This window comes from Aegilops tauschii, chromosome 2 (assembly GCF_002575655.3).
Source record: "Aegilops tauschii subsp. strangulata cultivar AL8/78 chromosome 2, Aet v6.0, whole genome shotgun sequence".
NCBI lineage: Eukaryota > Viridiplantae > Streptophyta > Magnoliopsida > Poales > Poaceae > Aegilops > Aegilops tauschii.
The window spans coordinates 314,254,175-314,262,180 of NC_053036.3; positions in this window are offsets into that span (position 1 = coordinate 314,254,175).

The following is an 8,006-nucleotide window of genomic DNA, read 5'->3' on the forward strand; positions in this document are numbered from 1 at the left end:
TTTGGAGCGACTAGGTACAAATAATTGCGGTTGATTATATCAACGGTTAGATAGTACGTTAACCCCCACTTTAATTGGCATTTCCTCTTCTCTACATACCCCACTTAAGTGTCCACCATCTTCATCCTCCCCGGCAGGCCGCACGACACACTGGCCCACACCCTGCAGCCATGTCGAGCGACAGCGAGGACGACAGTTCGGCTAGTATTCTGGCGCCCGATGATAGGTCAACATCGGAATCATCCCGCTCGTCTTCCATGAGTCTAGCGTCGAGCCCAGACCTCGATTATATCCGGATCATGGAAGGGATGCCGCCTCCGGAGTTGTCAGACGACAACCAGATGGATGAGGAGCCGTCGGAGTACAGAGAAGAGGACGGCGATGCTGATGAGGAGGAATGGTCGAACAAGGAGGAGGAGGACGACGACAACAACGACGATGACGATGGCGGCGGCGAAGAAAAGCGAACCGTCAGCGGCAAGAAGCGTCCTCGCCAAGACGATATCGTGGGGCCATCCAACAACAACAACAAGAAGAAGGACTAAATTAAATAGACTGTACATATCCCTGTTTCCGTTTGCTCATATTAATTTGTTATCTCTATTTATCCTGTCAATATCATCGCAGACGGTTAGTAATACGTATTCGACAGAGATCTTCTACATTATCGCCCACAGGTTGGTTTGTTAAACTATGTGCCCTAACGAGCACACAATTCACAAAAAAAGACCGTATGGGCTGTCTATAATGATCGCACACAATTCTGATTACCGACCTGTTTGTCGGGTATCACACATGTCTTGTTACGCCAAATCGTTTGTGTTCACCTCGATCATCGCAAACAGTTCATTGGAGCGAACTGTATGCTGTATATCACACACATATTGATATGGTTGCCCATTTCTGTTGTTCTGTCTAATCGCAAACAATTCATATGGATCAACCGTATGCCCAGCATCGCACACACAACTAAAATCTGAAGCATGTTTGATGTGCCCGCCATCGCAAATGTTTTGCACCTTTTTGACGGCTATTTTACACCACCGTTTGTGATTATTGCATCGCACACAGTTTCCTCGAAGGGTCTCTGATTGTAGTGCCGCGTTAGCAGCATCCTGCAGTAGTGGGTGGAGCACTCCATCCACATCATGGAGTTGTTGCTTGCTGAGGAGAAGTACAAGGTGGTCGGGTTCGACCTCGAGTACACCAGCGCTCGTGCTGGGTCTCGTCCCAAGGTCGCCGTCGCCCAGATGTGTGATACGTCCATTTTGCATCATGCTTTTATATCGATATTTATTGCATTATGGGCTGTTATTACACGTTATGTCACAATACTTATGCCTATTCTCTCATATTTTACAAGGTTTACATGAAGAGGGAGAATGCCGGCATCTGGAATTCTGGGCTGGTAAAAGGAGCAAATATTACAGACCTATTCTTCACAGCTCCAAAAGTCCTGAAACTTCACGGAGGCACGTTTTGGAATTAATAAAAAATACTCGCGAAAGAATACACCAGAGGGGGCCCACACCCTAGCCACGAGGGTGGGGGCGCACCCTACCCCCTGGGCATGCCCCTGCCTCGTGGGCCCCCTAGCAAGCCTCCGGTGCCCATCTTCTTCTATATGAAGTCTTTTACCCTGGAAAAAATCATAAGCAAGCTTTCGGGAAGAAACTCCACTGCCACGAGGCAGAACCTTGGCGGAACCAATCTAGGGCTCCGGCAGAGCTGTTCTGCCGGGGAAACTTTCCTCCTGGAGGGGGGAAATCATCGCCATTGTCATCACCAACGATCCTCTCATCGGGAGGGGGTCAATCTCCATCAACATCTTCAGCAGCACCATCTCCTCTCAAACCCTAGTTCATCTCTTGTATCCAATCTTTGTCCCAAAGCCTCAGATTGGTACCTGTGGGTTGCTAGTAGTGTTGATTACTCCTTGTAGTTGATGCTAGTTGGTTTATTTGGTGGAAGATCATATGTTCAGATCCTTTATGCATATTAATACCCCTCTGATTATGAACATGAATAAGATTCATGAGTAGTTACGTTTGTTCCTGAGGACATGGGAGAAGTCTTGCTATAAGTAGTCATGTGAATTTGGTATTCATTCGATATTTTGATGAGATGTATGTTGTCTCTCCTCTAGTGGTGTTATGTGAACGTCGACTACATGACACTTCACCATTATTTGGGCCTATAGGAAGGCATTGGGAAGTAATAAGTAGATGATGGGTTGCTAGAGTGACAGAAGCTTGAACCCTGCTAGTCTATGAGTTGCTTCGTAAGGGGCTGATTTGGACCCATATGTTTCATGCTATAGTTAGGTTTACCTTAATACTTCTTTTGTAGTTGCGGATGCTTGTAATAGGGGTTAATCATAAGTGGGATGCTTTTCCAAGAAAGGGCAGTACCCAAGCACCGGTCCACCCACATACCAAATTATCAAAGTAACGAACGTGAATCATATGAGCGTGATGAAAACTAGCTTAACGATATTTCCCATGTGTCCTCGGGAGCGCTTTTCTCTATATAAGAGTTTGTCCAGGCTTGTCCTTTGCTACAAAAAGGATTGGGCCATCTTTCTGCACCTTATTTACTTTCATTACTTGTTACCCGTTACAAATTACCATATCACAAAACTATCTGTTACCGATAATTTCAGTGCTTGCAGAGAATACCTTACTCAAAACCGCTTATCATTTCCTTCTGCTCCTCGTTGGGTTCAACGCTCTTACTTATCGAAAGGACTACGATAGATCCCCTATACTTTTGGGTCATCAAGACTCTTTTCTGGTGCCGTTGCCGGGGAGTGAAGCGCCTTTGGTAGGTGGAATTTGGTAAGGAAAATTTTATATAGTGTGCTGAAATTTACTGTCACTTGTTACTATGGAAAGTAATCCTCTGAGGGGCTTGTTCGGGGTATCTTCACCCCGACCAATAGAGAAAAGAGTTTCTCCTCAACCTACTGAACCAATTGAAAATGTTCACTTTGAAATTCCTTCGGGTGTGATAGAGAAACTGCTAGCTAATCCTTTTACAGGAGATGGAACGTTACATCTCGATTTGCACCTAATCTATGTGGATGAAGTTTGTGGATTATTTAAGCTTGCAGGTATGCCCGAGGATGTTATCAAGAAGAAGGTCTTCCCTTTATCTTTTAAGGGAGAGTCATTGACATGGTTTAGGCTATGTGATGATATGGGATCATGGAACTACAACCGATTGAAATTTGAATTTCATCAGAAGTTTTATCCTATGCATCTTGTTCATCGTGATCGTAATTATATATATAATTTTTGGCCTCGCGAAGGAGAAAGCATCGCTCAAGCTTGGGGAGGCTTAATTCGATGTTATATTCATGCCCCAATCATGAGCTCTCAAGAGAAATGATTATTCAAAAAATTTATGCTCGGCTTTCTCTCAGTAATCGCTCCATGCTCGATACTTCTTGTACTGGCTCTTTTATGATGAAGACTATTGAATTCAAATGGGATTTATTGGAAAGAATTAAACGCAACTCTGAAGATTGGGATCTCAACGAAGGTAAGAAGTCAGGTATAACACCTAAGTTTGATTGTGTTAAATCTTTTATAGATACCGATGTTTTTCATGAATTTAGCACTAAATATGGACTTGGCTCTGAGATAGTAGCTTCTTTTTGTGAATCATTTGCTACTCATGTTGAGCTCCCAAAGGAGAAGTGGTCCCACTGAAGTAAAATTAGCTGCACCCATTAAAGTTGAAGACAAGACTATCACTTATAATGATCCTGTCGTTCCTACTGCTTATATTGAGAAAGCACCTTTCCCTGTTAGAATAAAGGATCATGCTAAAGCTTCAACCGTGGTCAATAAAAGTAACATTAAGACACCCAAACCCCCTGAGCAAAATAAAGTTGAACCTATTGTTGCTATGGTTAAAGATCTCTTGGCCGATAATATTGATGGGCATGTTATTTACTTCTGCAATGAAGCTGCTAGAATTGCTAGACCTGATGCTAAAAATAAACATAGACATGTTGTAGGCACGCCTGTTATTTCTGTTAAGATAGGAGATCATTGTTATCATGGCTTATGTGATATGGGTGCTAGTGCAAGTGCAATACCTCACTCTTTATACAAAGAAATTATGCATGATATTGCACCTGCTGAGTTAGAGGAAATTGATGTTACAATTAAGCTTGCCAATAGAGACACTATTTCACCAGTTGGGATTGTTAGAGATGTTGAAGTCTTGTGTGGGAAAATTAAATATCCTGCTGATTTTCTTGTTCTTGGTTCCCCACAAGATAGCTTTTGTCCCATCTTTTTTGGTAGACCCTTATTGAATACTGTTAATGCTAGGATAGACTACAAAAAGGATGTTGTTACTATTGGTTTGGGGGATATGTCTCATGAGTTTAATTTTGCTAAATTTCGTAGACAACCCCATGATAAAGAATTGCCTAGTAATGATGAAATTATTGGTCTTGCTTCTATTGCCGTGCCTCCTAATGATCCTTTAGAACAATATTTGCTAGACCATGAAAATGATATGTTTATGGATGAAAGAAGGGAAATAGATGAAGTATTCTTTAAACAGGGACCTATTTTGAAACACAACTTGCCTGTTGAAATCCTAGGGGATCCTCCTCCACCCAAGGGGGATCCCCTATTTGAGCTTAAACCATTACCTGATACTCTTAAATATGCTTATCTTGATGACAAAAAGATATGTCCTGTTATTATTAGTGCTAACCTTTCAGAGCATGAAGAAAAGAAATTATTGAAAACTCTGAAGAAGCACCGTGCTGCTATTGGATATACTCTCGATGATCTTAAGGGCATTAGTCCCACTTTATGCCAACACAAAATAAAATTGGAGAAAGACGCTCAACCAGTTGTTGATCACCAACGACGGTTAAATCCTAAGATGAAAGAAGTGGTAAGGAAAGAAATACTAAAGCTTCTGGAGGCAGGTATAATTTATCCCGTTGCTGATAGACAGTGGGTAAGTCATGTCCATTGTGTCCCTAAGAAGGGAGGTATTACTGTTGTTCCTAATGATAAAGATGAATTGATCCCACAAAGAATTATTACAGGTTATAGAATGGTAATTGATTTCCGCAAATTAAATAAAGCTACTAAAAAGGATCATTACCCTTTACCTTTTATTGATCAAATGCTAGAAAGATTATCCAAACATACACATTTTTGCTTTCTAGATGGTTATTCCGGTTTCTCTCAAATACCTGTGTTAAAAGAGGATCAAGAAAAGACCACTTTTACTTGTCCTTTCGGTACCTTTGCTTATAGACGTATGCCTTTTGGTTTATGTAACGCACCTGCTACCTTTCAAAGATGCATCATGGCTATATTCTCTGATTGTTGTGAAAAGATTGTTGAGCTTTTCATGGATGATTTCTCCGTGTATGGAACTTCTTTTGATGATTGCTTGAGCAACCTTGATCGAGTTTTGCAGAGATGTGAAGAAACTAACCTTGTCTTGAATTGGGAGAAGTGCCACTTTGTGGTTAATGAAGGTATTGTCTTGGGGCATAAAATTTCTGAAAGAGGTATTGAAGTTGAGAAAGCTAAAGTTGAGCAACCTTGATCGAGTTTTGCAGAGATGTGAAGAAACTAACCTTGTCTTGAATTGGGAGAAGTGCCACTTTGTGGTTAATGAAGGTATTGTCTTGGGGCATAAAATTTCTGAAAGAGGTATTGAAGTTGAGAAAGCTAAAGTTGCTGCTATTGAAAAAATGTTGTGTCCCAAGGACATTAAAGGTATAAGAAGTTTCCTTGGTCATGCCGGTTTTTATTGGAGGTTCATTAAGGACTTCTCTAAAATCTCCAGACCTCTGACTAATCTCTTACAAAAAGATGTTCCTTTTGTCTTTGATGATGATTGTGTAGAAGCATTTGAAATACTTAAGAAAGCTTTGATTTCTGCACCTATTGTTCAGCCACCTGATTGGAATTTACCCTTTGAAATTATGTCTGATGCTAGTGATTATGATGTAGGTGTTGTTCTAGGACAAAGATTTGATAAGAAATTAAATGTTATACAATATGCTAGTAAAACTCTAGACAATGCCCAGAGAAATTATGCTACTACTGAAAAAGAATTTTTAGCAGTTGTATTTGCTTGTGATAACTTCAGACCTTATATTGTTGATTCTAAAGTAACTGTTCACACTGATCATGCTGCTATTAAATATCTTATGGAAAAGAAAGATACTAAACCTAGACTTATTAGATGGGTTCTCCTACTACAAGAATTTGATTTACATATTATTGATAGAAAAGGAGCTGAGAACCCCGTTGCAGACAACTTGTCTAGGTTAGAGAATGTTCTTGATGACTCACTACCTATTGATGATAGCTTTCCTGATGAACAATTAACTGTCATAAATGCTTCTCGTACTGCTCCATGGTATGCTGATTATGCTAATTACATTGTTGCCAAATTTATACCACCTAGTTTCACATACCAGCAAAAGAAAAAGGTTTTCTATGATTTAAGACATTACTTCTGGGATGACCCACACCTTTATAAAGAAGGAGTAGATGGTGTCATTAGACATTGTATACCTGAGCATGAATAGGAACAGATCCTACGCAAGTGTCACTCCGAAGCTTATGGAGGACACCACGCTGGAGATAGAACTGCACATAAGGTATTGCAATCCGGTTTTTATTGGTCTACTCTCTTCAAAGATGCCCGTAAGTTTGTCTTATCTTGTGATGAATGTCAAAGAATTGGTAATATTAGTAGACGTCAAGAAATGCCTATGAATTATTCACTTGTTATTGAACCATTTGATGTTTGGGGCTTTGATTATATGGGACCGTTTCCTTCCTCTAATGGGTATACACATATTTTAGGTTATATTGATTACGTTACTAAGTGGGTAGAAGCTATTCCAACTAGTAGTGTTGATCATAACACCTCTATTAAGATGCTTAAAGAAGTTATTTTTCCGAGGTTTGGAGTCCCTAGATATTTAATGACTGATGGTGGTTCACATTTTATTCATGGTGCTTTTCGTAAAATGCTTGCTAAGTATGATGTTAATCATAGAATTGCATCCCTGTATCACCCGCAGTCTAGTGGTCAAGTAGAATTGAGTAATAGAGAGCTCAAATTAATTTTGCAGAGGAGTGTTAATAGATCTAGAAAGAACTGGTCCAAGAAACTTGATGATGCATTATGGGCGTATAGAACTGCATATAAAAATCCTATGGGTATGTCTCCGTATAAAATGGTTTATGGAAAAGCATGCCACTTACCTCTCAAACTAGAACATAAGGCATATTGGGCCATTAAAGAGCTCAATTATGATTTCAAACTTGCCGGTGAGAAGAGGATATTTGACATTAGCTCCCTTGATGAATGGAGAACTCAAGCCTATGAGAATGCCAAACTATTTAAAGAAAAATTTAAAAGATGGCATGACAAATGGATACAAAAGCATGAGTTTTATGTAGGTGATTATGTGTTTCTATTCAACTTCTCTCCAAATGGGAAGGTCCTTACGTTATTGAGGAGGTCTATCATTCCGGTGCCATAAACATCAACAACTTCGAAGGCACAAATCCAAAGGTGGTGAACGGTCAAACAATCAAACATTATATCTTAGGTAATCCTATAAATGTTGAAACTAATGTTATTGAAATCGTAACCCTGGAGGAATACATAAGGGACACTTTCCAGAATGCTTTAGACACCGAAAAGGAATAGGTATGTGGTACGGTAAGTAAACCAACTCCAAAACAGTTCTAATGGTAATTTTTCTCGTTTTGGAATATTTAAGAAAATAGGAAAATAAGAAGTAGTCCGGGAAGGACACGAGGCTTCCACGAGGGTGGAGGGCGCGCCCCCTGCCTCGTGGGCACCTCGTGTGCTCTCTAGACTCCGTTTCCTTGCACTATACTTCTTTTAGTCGGTAAAAATTCAATATATAATCTCCCGAAGGTTTTGACCACCGTACCACGCAAATATCCTCTGTTTTTGTTTCGAGCTGT